This window comes from Neodiprion fabricii, chromosome 4 (genome assembly GCF_021155785.1).
Source record: "Neodiprion fabricii isolate iyNeoFabr1 chromosome 4, iyNeoFabr1.1, whole genome shotgun sequence".
Taxonomy (NCBI): domain Eukaryota; kingdom Metazoa; phylum Arthropoda; class Insecta; order Hymenoptera; family Diprionidae; genus Neodiprion; species Neodiprion fabricii.
This window is the reverse complement of record NC_060242.1, coordinates 14,658,042-14,672,773: the sequence shown is the minus strand read 5'-3', so window position 1 is coordinate 14,672,773 and position 14,732 is coordinate 14,658,042. Positions and strand designations below refer to the sequence as shown.

The window sequence follows — 14,732 nt, the reverse complement described above, 5'->3', positions numbered from 1 at the left end:
CGTGGACGTGTGAACCTAGAGCTGGCGTAGCTGATACGGTAAGATGACGGACTAGAACGCTGAAAGTTCACGGTTCGCGTCTACGTATGTTTCTTTTTCATTCTTTAAAATTTAAAAAAAAATTTTTCAGTTCGTTTGAAATATATTTTCTCAATCTCTTATGAGACTTTGCATGCGTAGGTAAATAAGACAATTCCAAAATATCTATTACCAGTCATATTTTCATATATTATACACTATGTTGAGAAATGAGCGATAAGAAGAACTTAGAACATTTGCAAATGAGTTTGGTTTTATTTAATATACAATTTGATCAGTGTGCTATTTGAGATTTGAGAATGTCTGGATTATATTAATCCCCTAAAACCCAGGTTGTGATTTATGGTGTTTCTAGATCTTAGGAATCACTTGAAAAGTCAATTTTGATTTATGTTAATCACTTGAGAAGCCAATGGTGATTGTATTAACCACTTGAGAAGTCAATTGTGATTGTATTAATCAGTTGAGAAGTCGGATATGATTTATGACACGATAATTCTTTTTTTGAGGTGGTACAGTCAAGCTTCACGTGCGAGCACAATGAGATGAAAAGTAATACTGATTGACAGCTAGAAGAGCCGGTAACTAGGCGCGTTCTCAAAGGTAGTGAATAGTGAATAAGAAGTTTCTTCTCTGCATGCACGATATATAAGGAGACTCTAATGTGTAGATGTTGTGTTTACCCTTTTTGAATCCTTGCTTCCGATGAGAAGCCCGTAAGACAAGCAATGCCGTCTATTGAATGATATGCGGATGTGCAAATCATTTATCTACGAGAGAATATTTGTTGAAAGAATGTAAATTCGACAAATTGGTGATTTAGAAAAATTAACGACGGAGCCAGGAATCGAACCTGGCGTCTAGAGATGCTCGACCGGAGCCTTAGCCTCCACTAGACCACCTAGCCGCCCTGACTCTGTTGTGGTTAATATCTCTCATCACCAGTGAGTTCGAATTTGTTTTCCTGTGCCCGGTTTATGTGTGAATAAGTAGTCAATAGTTTTGGTTAGTTCACGTTGAATGACAGCTGCTTCTTGAGAGATGCCTTTGAGAATACAGATTTTCAAACATTTCAGCCCACCATCAGCAACGCTGTTGATTTTATTTATTTATTCATTTTCTTCATTAAAATCCAACAGCCCAAAGTGCCAATAACAGGGTTACTCAATTTACATAGTTATCGACAGAAACAGAGTTAACATATATTGTTGTTGTATGTTGATTTTACATGAACTAAAATTTCTAATTTAAATATTTGATATAACATATTGATTACATTAGATTTGGATATTGGTTCAAACAGCTTAATTTGCGTTTATTAATGTATTAAGTTGTTTATTCATTCAACTGTTTTCGCGTAATGAAATGAGAGTTCACGCGATAGAGTTGGCCGTGAGGGGATTTTGATAATAAATGTAACTCTTCTTTAAGGAAGTGTTTAGGATCGAGCAGTGTTCCCTGCTCGATACTGTAGATGTGATTGTTTGTTGATGATTGTCGTTTTGCCATTCCGAGTCACCAGACGAAGATTGGTCTCCCCTTCCGCTACACGCCGTTGAAGATCGTCGCGAGTGGCCTTGTGTTGAGCCTGCTGCATTTGAGTCCAATCTTTCGCTATTACTATGTTGTTCAAGTTCAGATCCGGAGAGAGCTGGTTGGCTTTCTTGTATTTTATGAAGTTCAGTATTATTATAGCAGAGAAACAATTGTTAGCAAATGTGATTTTCAGAGGTCTCGGTTTTTGAAGCGCTGGAGAATATTTACCGATACGAGATTGAGAATATACGGATGAATCAACGTTAAGCGCAGTGCAGAGTCTAGTGGTGAAATCCGAATCTCGGTTAGTTCGTGCTTCTAACTCAGCATCGGATGATTCAGGAACATCGTATAATATCACATTGTTACGCCTGGAGAATCTTTCTTCAACTTCTGCCAAGACAGATTCCTCATTGTCTGGCGGAAATGCTTCAATAGTACTGATCTTGTCTGTGTTTGTTTTAACTTTGCCTTCTAACGATTCAACCTTGTTAATGAGATTCTTATTCTCTCCTTCTATTTTCTTAACTCTACCATCTACAGACTCACGCAGAGAATCTACACTCCCTTGTACTTCATCTAACGCAGCTGCGATGTCTGTTTGCAATTTCGTATTTTCCTCTCTGATAAGTGTACGTAGATCTTTATATGAAGACGTTTTCTTTGCGCCGCAGCATCTTTGAAATGCACCATTTGTTAAAACACTGCTTGCTTTCGCACAACTGAGGTGATATGTAGCATTACACTTAGGACAATCAACACAGTCAGTGACAATGTTGCTAGAGCAGCCACGGCACATACGAGTCATGTTAGATGTTTGTGAACAAAGCCAGTCAATAACAAGATGTAGGATGTTTTGCTGTTACCTACAAGTAGACCACAGGTGTCAGCATCAGGCACTATAATGACGTATCATAGTGGAGATATTATAGTTATTATTATTGACTTATTGAGTTGTAATTATGGAGAATTACTTGGTTATGCAATGATCCAGATGTACGTTTATATTTCAGATTAATAACAAGGTTTAATTTCACACTTAGAGATCGAATTTAAACTAGGAGACACATTAATAGTTACACAAGATACGAATTTATCTCAAGGCAACGGTATCAGCACAAAGCAGTACACGATGTATCACAGTAGTGTTAGTACTTTTAATATAGAATTAATTCGTTATGTAATGTTCCAGGTGTATGTTTATATTACAGAATGGTAACAAGGATTAAATTCACACTTGGAAATCAATTTTACGCTAGTGGACGCACTAATAATTACACAAGCTACGGATTTATCACACGGCAATAAAACGTGACTTTATTCTGCCGCCATCTTGGCTCGTGCTCGTGTAGATGATGAGTTGCCTTGAGGAGTCACAAGAAGGAGGGTGAGCTTTGCAATCGGTCTGGTGAGCTTGGCAATCAGTCTGGTGAGCGTGGTTGTAGCCGTCTTTATGGACACCACGCTTGGTAAGTCCATCCTGTCCTGGTAATAGATTGAGTACCCTAGCCATTGGCTATTTTCCGGGAGGTAGGCGCTCATCAGTGAGCAGTACTAATGAGCTCACCTGAATGTCATTGTGAGGATGGTGCCATTTTGACATGGCTTGCAGTCGTTGCAAGTATTGAGTTGACCACAGATGCCAGAACTGTTGCACCCTTTGCTGGATGAGCTGCCATCGAGATAGTCTGTTGGTTGAGATGTCCAGTAGTGAGGGCCCAGGGACTGCATTAAGCGCAGTTTCAATGAGAAAATGTCCCTGTGTGAGCACTGCGGTATTGTCGGGGTCATCGCTGAGCGGTTCGAGCGGCCTTAAATTGAGAATCGCTTCTATTTGAGCGAGGAGCGTAGCGTCTCCTCGTATGTGAGCACGGTGTCTCCGACCGTTCTTCTGAGGTGAAATTTGAGAGAGTTTACCACTGCTTCCCACTTGCCACCCATGTGGGGGGCTGCCGGTGGGTTGAAATGCCATTAAGTCTTATCTTGGGCTAGTAGTGATGAAATTGCTTTATGATCTGATGAGCTTTCGATGAAACATTGCTTGAGTTGAGCATCGGCGCCAATGAAATTGGTTCCACAGTCGGAGTAGAGTGCGGAAGGAAGTCCTCTTCTTGAGATTGAGCATTTGTAGGTAGCAATGAACCCGTCAGGTGTGTGGTCAGAGACTACTTCTAGGTGAGTAGCCGATGTTGTGAGACAGACAAATACACATATCCATCCCTTGTACGTGCTTGAGCCTCGACCCTTCCAGGTTTTGAGCGTGAGCGGGCCAGCGTAATCAATGCCTGTATGTGAGAACGGGCGTGATAGTGTGACTCGCGCCGGAGGTAATTGGCCCATCAATTGCTGAGCGCGATTTCCCCTTTGACGAGCACACACCACACACCTGAGAATACATGATTTGATGGTGCTCTACCTCCGATGATTCAGTAGAGTTGTCTGATAAATGCCAGAGTTACCTGAGTTTCTCCATGCATCGGTTGGTTGTGAGCGTGAGCAATGATGAGTTCAGAGAGTCTTGAGGTGCGAGCAAGGATTGCTGGATGTTTGTTCTTGTATGAGAGTTCTGACTTCTTAAGTCGACCACCTACTCTAAGCACACCGCAATGGTCAATGAATATCGTGAACGTGTTAAGCGGGTGTGAGTTTGGCAGTTGAGATTGTCGCTGGAGTAGTGCGAGCTCTTCTTGGAAGTAGACTGATTGAGTAGCCTTGACCCAGAAAAGTCGTGAGTCTTCCATACTGCTTGATGGAATGGAAGCTGCTGGTGTTGTATCGAGTTTGCTTGAGAGTTTCTTGATGAATCTGCTGCACAGAGAGGTTATTCTGAGCAGCTTGTTGAGAGATGAGAATTTGTAGACGAGATCCCAATGATATTCTGAAGAAGATTGGACAGCATGCAATGCAATATTTGCACGAGCCTCTTACGTACATGTAGCATCAGGAGCCGACTCGTTTTGAGCAGGCCATGAGTCCATTGTCTGAGTCATCCGTGATGGTTCCGTCCACCATACAGAGTGTTCTTCGAGCTGATCTGTGGTTATGCCACGCGACGCACAGTCAGCTGGGTTTGAGGTGCCTGGTACATGCCTCCAATGAGCTCTCTCGGTGAGTTCTTGGATTTTCGTAACCCGGTTACATACATAATCCTTCCACCTTGAGGGATGAGCCTTGATCCAGGTGAGTGTTACTTGAGAAGCCGTACACAGATGAACATTTGTTACGTGCATGTTCAAAGTAGCATGAACATGGTTGATTAGTGTGGAGAGTAGTAGCGCTGCTGTGAGTTCCAACCGCGAGATGGTTAGACGTTTGAGAGGAGCAAATTTAGTTTTTGAGCAGATGAGTGAAATGTTGGTGCCAGTGAACGGTGAGTTGACAAAGAGATACACAAAGGCTGCCATTGCAGTTTGCGAAGCTTCAGAGAAACCATGTAGTTCAACAGCTGAGTCAGTGAGCGTGTTGAATCATCGTGGAATAGAAAGTCTGGCTAGGCTGAAGAGATCTTGTCTAATGCTAAGCCACTGAGTTATGAGTTGTTTTGGGAGTTTGCCAGCCCAGTTGAGTTTGTGTAACCAGAGTGCCTGAAGAAACGTCTTCGATCTAATTACAACAGGTGCGGAAAAGCCCAATGGATCAAATACTTGTGCTACTTCTGATAAGATGAGGCGTTCCGAGAATCTGTCAGAGTGGGCTGATGAGATGGTTGAGAAGTTGATCGTGTCCTGTTGAGATGACTATCGTATTCCAAGGATCTTGGTGTCAAACTCGTCGAATGAGATGCCCGATGCACTTCCACGCTCAGGTGAGACTTCCGCCAACAGTTGTTGCTTCGATATAGAGTGCCATTTTGCTAGCGGAAATCCGCCCGCGTGGCAGAGCCCTATGAGTTGATGAGCGGTCTGACTCGCTCTTTCACCGTGTCTGAGCCTCCGAAGATATCATCAACGTATCGACCATGAGAGATCGGATCCACCGCGACCGGGTATCTTGAGCCTTCGTCTTCAGCGAGCTGAAGCAGTGTCCTCACTGCTGGGAATGGTGCTGCCTTTATTCCATATGTAACAGTCGTGAGCTGATAATGAGATTCCAAGTGCTGCTCGTCTACCCAGAGTATTCCTTGAAGATCCCAATCTTCTGGGTGAATCTTAATTTGCTGATACATTTTTGTGATGTCTGTAGCAAACAAGTGCTTACGTCGGCGTATCCAGATGAGCAAGTTGAAAATGTTGAGCATCAGATTCGGACCAGCATGCATGAGATCAATCAGAGAGTAGCCAGTGGAACTTGCACTAGAGCCATTGAACACCACTCTGAGTTTGGTGGTCGAGCTATCTGGCTTGAGAACCCCATGACGAGGCAGGTAATAGTGAGGCCGTCTACTTGTTGAGTTGTCGTCGAGCTTGATCATGTGATCAGCTCTTTCGTAATCCAGCATGAACTGAGTGTATAATTAGTGATATTGACTATCTCTGCCAAGCCGTTTGAGAATCCGTTGAAGGCACAGATGTGCCATGTGATGAGAGTTCCCCAAAGCTATTGGTGATAATTTGAGCGGCATTCTCACGATGTAAAGTCCAGTTGAGTCTCTTGAGTGAGTAGTCTTGAAGTGGTGCTCACACACGTCTACCTCTGGAGTGAGTTGGGATTCACTTGACGTCAGTGGTTCTTCCTGAAGCCAAAACCTTGTTAGCAAGTCTTGCAAGGATGAGTTCGTTGCTTGTGAGACGCCATGTTGCCGTTCTTGTCAGAGTAACCGGTGCATGAATTGGACCTATTACCAGCCATCTAAAGATGGACAATTGAGCAATCGGAGAGCTAGACGAGTGTCTAATGATATTTGCCTTTATGAGCTGCCAGTAGAAGTCTGCTCCTATGATCACGTCTATTGCCCTTGGAGTGAGAAATTCTGGATCAGCTAGGTTCAACCCCTTCAGAGGAGGCCAGGTGAGTTTACTGTGTACCTCACTAGTTGGCAGGACAGTTGTTAGTGTCTTGAGAACATGAGCTGAGATTTTTACTGGGAGTGGTCTATGCCTGGAATGAAGAGCAAGAGTGACAATGCCTCTTGTCTGAGATGTCCTTTTTCCATAGAGGTCAAGTGTTGAGTGCCCCTTTTCAAGGTTCAGCTGTTTGGCGAGAACCTCTGAGATAAATGAGATTTCTGAGCCAGGATCGATGAGTAGTCGAACCTGGTATGATGAGGTCGTCGAGAAGACTGTTGCTGTTGCAGTTGCCAGCAAGGTGAGATGGCTACATGTTGTAGATGAGCACGCCGAAGAGTAATCGTGATTATTGACGATCGTCCCTAAACATCACACTGGTAAAAGTTTGGCTGTTTCAGAGGTTGATGCAGCTTGAGAATCCTGAGTTCTGAGAGCGTTTAGTTGAGGGACCGAAGATGGTTGAGAGGTCTGAGTGCCGCTGCACGTCTTGCAGTGCCTGGAGTTGTTGCACTTTCGTGCATTGTGCCTACCAACGCAGTTGCAGCACAGGCTCCTCTCCTTAACGAGCCTTACCCGTGCATCTAATGAGCAGTCTCGAAACTTCAAACTTGATGGATGCTTGCTGGTGGGTGGACTGAGACGTCTGCTGAGTCGACTGCGGTTTGTTAGAAGCCTGATATGAGCTGGCTTTTTTGGGAATAGCTCCCTTAGCAGTATTCGATTGAGCAGGAGTTGAGTTCTGCTCGATGTGCTCTAACGTACGGGCACGAGCCATGAGAAACTCGGTGAGCTGGCTGAGAGAAGGGAATTCTTCGGAAGAGGCTAGGGACGTTTCCCAATTCTCACGAGTATCTCGACCGAGCAGTCCACCCATGCGGGTTACCATGAGACAATCATTGCTGCCTTCAGTTGTGAGCGTTCTGAGAGCCTGAGTTGTCTCGTTGATAATATTCACCATCTTGGTGAGTGAGATGGCCTGACGTTTTAGCATCGGCTTAAGGTTGAGCAATCTATCCAGGTGAGGTTTGATGATCAGCCGCTTGTTCTCAAATCTACCATTGAGCAGCTTCCATGCCTATGTGTATGACGACGAGTCCGGGGTGAGATTGACGATGAGTTCTGACGCATCACCTTGCACCGCCGTCTTCAGATACTAAAATCTTTCGAGATCACTGAGATGTCAGCGATTGCCGATGATAGATCTAAACATCGCCTTGAAATCTGGCCATTTCCTAATATCCCCACTGAAGGTCGGCACCATTAGTTCGGGTAGACGTGAGCGGGTACGAGATCCTGGTTCGACTGAAGCGGTTGGTTGAGCAAGCAATGTGAGCGGTTCTTGGAGACGTTCAAGCAGGCGCTTGTTCTTGAGCACCAGCTTGGGTTCGTTGAGGCTGACCTTGGCAAAGTATGAGTGGTCTAGGTGAGCGGGAGGCCAATGAGAGATTAGCCATAAGTGTTCGGTGCGGAAGACCTGATGGATCTCGTCCAGTTGGTCGAGCATCATGGTGACATCGGTGAGCGCAATATCGTCGGAAGGTTCTGTCATTTGAGTGAGCATATCCTCCATCGACTCAATTAGCTCATTCTGAATTGACTCGCAGAAACAATTTAATGCTGAGCACCGACATTGAGTTGCTTCGAGTTCTTCGGCCTGAACCTTGAAGATGGTCTGCGGCCGTGAGGAGGTCAACTGTCGGTGTTATCAGTGGCACCGGCAATGTTGTTAAGGAGTCTGTTGATCCTTTGGCGGTCGACTCGTCATCGCGCATGAGAGGCATTGTTGATGCACACGTGAGGGCGAACAAGTCACAAAAGTAAACACCACAACAAGGTGAAAAGGTGAAGAATCAAAGATGAGCAGACAACTGCGTGAGAGCGAGAGAAATAGCACTATACGCGAACCACAAGGGATGGAGAAGTTCAGAGTTAATCCGCGCACTACACGAGAGCGAGCGAGATAGGCTTAATCCTGGCTATGAGCGAGAGCGAGAGAGTCAGAGTTAATAGCACAATGATTAATATTTAAGAGATTACAAATGTTCTATCCGGCTCGAAGGACCAAAATGTTGAGAAATGAGTGATCAGAAGAACTTAGAATATTTAAAAAAAAGTTAGGTTTCATTTAATGTACAATTTGATCAGTGTGCTATTTGAGATATAAGAATGTCTGGATCATATTAATCCCTTGAGAACCAGGTTGTGATTTATGGTGTTTCTAGATTTTAGGAATCACTTGAGAAGCCAATTGTGATTGTATTAATCAGTTGAGAAGTCGGATATGATTTATGACACGATAATTCTTTTTTTGAGATGGTACAGTCAAGCTTTACGTGCGAGCACAATGAGATGAAAAGTAATACTGATTGACAGCTAGAAGAGCCGGTAACTAGGCGCGTTCTCAGAGGTAGTGAATAGTTTTGGCTAGTCCACGTTGAGCGATAGCTGCTTCTTGAGAGATGCCTTTGAGAATAGCTATTCTCAAACACGCTACATGAACGTCATTATGCTAGAATAATACAATAAAATGGTTATTCTAATAACAAAGGCATAAAATTACGTAAAAAATATAATTGTTCAAAAAAATAATTAATTTAATACACACATGCAAATTTTATACGACGTAATCATTCTGATTCTTCTTCACTACTACTGATATGTCGACAAATTAAGGGGTGGAAACCATCATAAAAGTAAGTGAAGTACAAAGGCTTACGACACCACGAACATAAGATGAGCGCAATACCACCACAACCACATTTAATCTTGCGAATCTGACCAGGAAAGCAAACTTCGTTTACATTTTGAAAAACTGTTCTGTTTGGCGTTAATTTGGCTGCAAACCACGCATACTCTAACATATCTGAAAATATTGGCCCGGACATTTGATGGTAGATTAAATAATTTATTTTGACAGCATCGTCTCTGCTATTTATTCAGCGGTGTTGTTGAAATAGACAAGTACTATTTTGCAGTCGTTTGATAAGATTTTTTACTTGTCTATAAAAATGAACGTCACACGGTTGGCAATAAGGTGTACAATCTGCTGGAATAATTTTTAATTTGCAGGTTGGATCGTTGTCCTCGTTGATGAAGGTCGAGTCAAAGTGGAAGAATCAGTTTGGCTTCCCCACGAATCAATTATTAAAAGGAAATCCGCCTGCCTCACGCACGGTTTCAAAACTTTTTCAAGAAATTCATTAAACAATTTCGAAGTTAATTTCCCCGATGTCAATGCAGTGACGGTAACATTCTTATAAATGCTTGTCAGTTCGTTGATATGTGTTTGAATTCGTGGCCCAAATTTACCAGTTTGTTCTTGTAAACAAATGAAGACATGTGGAAGCAATTCACCAGAAGCTGTCGTACAATATTGCGCGGTGTATGAATGGCTTACTTTATTCGAGTCTCCCAAATATACATGAACCATTTTATCTTCCATGTGTGACAGCGTTCGATTTACACCAACACGGTACTCACAGCCAGTTTGATCTGTGTTAATCACAAAATCTAGATCGTAGTTTAGAATCACTTTTGACACTTTCTATTGGAAAAGTTTTACAGATTCCATGAGAGCCTCTGGTGATTTCATTCCTGTTTGTTTGATATATTTGGTGACCTTTCGCTGTCAAATCCAACCTCTTTTTTTGAAATCCCTCACCCACTGGGTTGATGCAGTAAATTTAAAGTGATCATATTGTATCGCTGCAGCTAATTCTCATTGTTGAAGCGTTCGTGTGGTAACAGGCTTCATACTTTTTCTCGCTTTAACAAATCGATTGTAAGTCCACTTGTCAATCATATTCCATTTGTCAAAAGATGTTTGTAATGTTTGTAGGAAACAGGTAAGAGAGTTAACACAGTGTTTACGTAGCGAAAGCTTTATTTCGACTCTGATACCGGCGTACAATCTTGGAGCTTATCCACACTTCACGAGTGTGAGGTGGGAATACGTGCAGAGACACTCGTTGCTCACACGCCTATTCTACAATGTTCCTCCGTTTTTTATTTCTTGTTCCCAAATTTTCAGTATGCCTTTGTGTTTTAACGCTCTTCCCCCACGATTCTTTAGGATCTCCAACGACCACTTCGAGTGTTTCCTCGCCATATTGATCATTTTTATTTTCGATTCCAACGGACCTGTGTCATGCCACGAGGTCGTTTTTGGGATGGACAATATTCACTATGCGCAGACTCTGAAGATGATGTCGATGAAGATTTTATTAGTGAATAATCGGGGGATATAGCTATTGTTTGGCTTCCGTCGGAAATTCCCATCTTCTCATTTTATAAAAATAATTCTTCCGTTTTTATCAAGTCCGCATCTTCTATGGTTGTTATCATTTGTTCGACCATCTTTTCGACGAAAGCGATTGATTTCGTCGATGGATTTTCACTTCCGGCATCGAAAACGATATTCCTCTGACGCAAAGTTTGAACACATTCATACATAGCATCGGTGACGTCTTTTTTTGAATGAATGAATTCGTAATTAACGATTTCACTCTCCGAAAGGGATGGATTCCGGGCTCCCGAAGTACTTGAACGGTCTTCTTTAATTGCACCAACAATATTTTCACAGTGAATAAGTCGCTTCGTCGAGAATTGTAGCGAAACTGATGGTATAGAACACAGATACAGGTTCTATATAGCACTATATGGATTACCTGACCGAAAACTGGTCTTTACCTGTGACGGAACAATGAAAAATATCCCTCCGGCCAAACCTTGTAAAGACACAAATACCTGGAATATTGCATACGCTGGTCCACCTGCAGGATTTTCTATAACACATAAATACCTGGAGTATGTACTCTGATTTTTCTATGAAATAACGACAAGTACCTATAAACACTGACTTGCGCATGCAAAGTCTTATAAGAGATTGAAAAAATATATGAAAAATGAATTGGAAAAAAAAAAAAAAATTGAGAAAAAAACGTACGTCGACGCAAGCCGTGAACCTTCAGCGTTCTAGTCCGTCGTCTTACTGTGTCAGCTGCGCAAGCTCTTGGTTTACACGTCCACGCTTAACGCTCACGTGCGAGCCGAAACGGCCCCCACTCTGCTAAAAACTCTGAAATTTTCAAATCGCGGTATCTCAGCAACCAAGGCCAATTCGATCAAAAATAAAAAACGACGTTAATTTAGAGGCTTTAAATTTTCACCACGGGAAGCGGGAACCCAATCCGCATCATCGGAGGTACCTAATCCCCTTGTAAGCTCGCTAATAGGTTACCCTTCATGTTCACAGTCTTTATTGCAATAGCTTAGTTCGGTTTGCTAGATGTTGCAATCGGAGAAATTAGTATACGAGAAAAACTACGAGATGTGTAGAAATGATCTTGGACATGTAAGTCTTGATGAACAAAACCAATTATTGCTGTCAATTTTTCAACCTGTAGCTTGGGCCCTCCTCAGGACACTGTTTATTGTATCATCCACACAAAACACATGAATTTATGAGCGTACTCGTGTGGGTCAGATAGTAACACTGGCAATGTTTGGCAGCGAAAATCCCTGTTCTAGATCTGAAGATGTGTTATTAACAATTCATCGACTATCGAAACTGATTGGTTCCGAAAACCCACTTCATCACAAAAGTACCTTAATTCCAATTTGCACCATCCTTGACCTTACAAAATCTGAACTATAATGAATTTGGTCCACAGAGGAATAAAGTTGACAAATGATTGTTATCATGATAAGGATTTGAAGATTATACGAAACGTGTTGTTGAAGAATAGTTATGCAGCTAATCTATTACATAAGACCATTACATCTAGATGTGCGAAAAGATTATATTTTGACAACAACAATTCTTTTTATTCTGCCTGCAACAATAATTTGCTAAGTTTTATCTCAATACCATATGTTTCTGTATTGTTTGAGTCACCAAATCGGAATTTTCAGAAGTACGATGTACAATGTCTAATCAAAAATTTGACCTACTTGCGACTACTTTTTAATTCTGGAAAAGTCGTCTTCTGGCTATAAGGATAAACGAACATAAAAACAACATCAGAGAGCCTGATAACCATATACGGCTTTATCAAAACATCCTGTTCAATTTCAACATAGCATTGACTATGACAGTGTGAAAAATTTGCATGAAGAGCTACGGTATTGTAACCGCTCAATCCTAGAAATATGCAATATTGTTAGTCACACGGACTCGTTCAATCTGAGACAGGAAATAAAAGAAATAAATAACACCTATATTGATCCAATTATTGATGCGAATCTCTAGGATAAGTTACCGATTGTATGAATAAGTTATTTGTTGTGCTAGTTTCGTCTCTGTATTCTATTTCCTCCTGTGTCTTCCTATCCATCGTTTTCTTCCGCCCGGAACATCGTAGTGAACGCATATTTTAATTCTGTGGATTGAATCTCGAAATAAACATTTCCCAACTTGATAGAGAGCTGGCAGGGAAGAAGGATGGGAGTAGCAAAATTACCTCGAAAATGGTTTTGACCAGTTCAATAAAACTCCGTGTTATTTCTAAGCTTTGACTTTTTGTAAATGCGGGTGGGGCATATTCTCAGATGGCTACTTTATTGATACTGTACATTTTGTAGATACATAATTTTCTTATGTTTATTCTTTTTTTCTAGTTAATGTTTCAAATGTGAGACGTGTCCATGGTCCTTCGTGTATAATTCAATGTTGAATTTATATAGTTATAAGTTACCATAATGTCATGCAAAAAAATTGAATCTTCACGAGGCGATGTTAAAATTTGTGCAAAGTCAGTAACGTTCTTTTATGGTTACTATCTGACCCACATGAGTATGTTTGTAAATTTATCTGGTTAGTGTAGATGATATAATAAATTATGTCCCAAGAAGGAGTTAAACCACAGGTTAAAGAGTCACCAAAAAAAATCGGTTTTCTTCATATTTGTCTTTGATTTATTTTGTGTTGGTTTTATAGGACGACTTTATCGATTTGATAGATAGATACTTATTGCTATAATCTATTTTGTAAGTAGCAAACCGTTTTGCGTAAAATTTTCACCAACGTGTTCCTGATGTCTATAAGACAAACAGAGGCTATGTTAGTCATGTAAAATGCATGCTCGTCAATATCCGTTCGTTTGGATAAAAGAGTAATAGTAATGCTATAAATACATACATTCTGAAGACGCATTGTACAGTTTCAAAGGTGGATTCTGATCGATTCAAGCCCACCGGTATCGTTTGTGACCATACGTTCAACCTGCTTAGCAGACCATCTCTTCAACTTGCTTAGTAGACGCAAAGGGTCTTGAATAGGGGATAATACGCATCGGGGAATGTACATTTTTAAACTCGCAACTACCATACACACATACTATGCGCGTGGGTTGGGGTAATTGGTTGTATATAGATCTATATTCAGACGTAATTAGTAAACTGATTAGTTAATATAACTATTGAAACTCCAAGGTACACGAATAGACCCGAGACGTATACCCAACTCGAGCGCCGGCTTGATCGCACTACACCTACCTGCGTGCTCTCGCTAGAGCTGCCGTGGTGGGGGTAAATGAGCGGGTCCACGTCACTTCACTTCAAAAAAAAGAAAAAAAATCCGTCAAGTCACGGATCTTTGCACCATTCAAAATATCCGTAGTACTATGTGAAAAAAATACCATTTCAAGGGTTTTGAAATTTTCAAAAATGGCGGAGTTAGAGCTATGTGAATATTTGTAAACCACTGTTGCACGGCTATGTTTGAGAATTCATATCTCCGAAACTAGTCATTGGAACGGACTGCCACTGCAATCATTCTTTTGGTAAAAGAATACGTTTCGATACAAAAAATTTTATTTCGTAACAAAAAATTTCTTTCAATTTTTTTTTTACCGTTTTCTTTATTTCCCTGCCGTTTCCGCGGGACTACCAACAATTCATGGAGATAATTTTTTTCAAATACCTGTATCCTTTCACTTCAAACCAAATAAAAATCTATGAAGAATATACCTGGGCCGAAGAAAAAAAAAAAGAAACGTTTCGTCGCGAGTCACTGTGCGCGCTGATCCACGTCGGCGTTACTCCCGCGAGCTCGCTGAATTGCGTATAGTGGAGTTAAATTTCATTTGATGCTTTTCTACTCACCCAAGCTATCAATTCTACGAAAGTAGTTGTTCAACCACCTTAGCCCTTCCGTATCCGTCTACTGGTCATCCTTTCTCGGAGTTATAAATACCTGTTCTGAGAATTCGG

The 14,732-nt window shown here is 41.6% G+C and overlaps 1 protein-coding gene across 1 annotated transcript in view; it reads right to left on the bottom strand.

The window, feature by feature from the left end:
• LOC124180670 overlaps positions 1-14,732 on the bottom strand; it is a 122,579-nt gene that overhangs the window by 18,433 nt on the left and 89,414 nt on the right. The gene's annotated exons all lie outside the window — the stretch shown is intronic.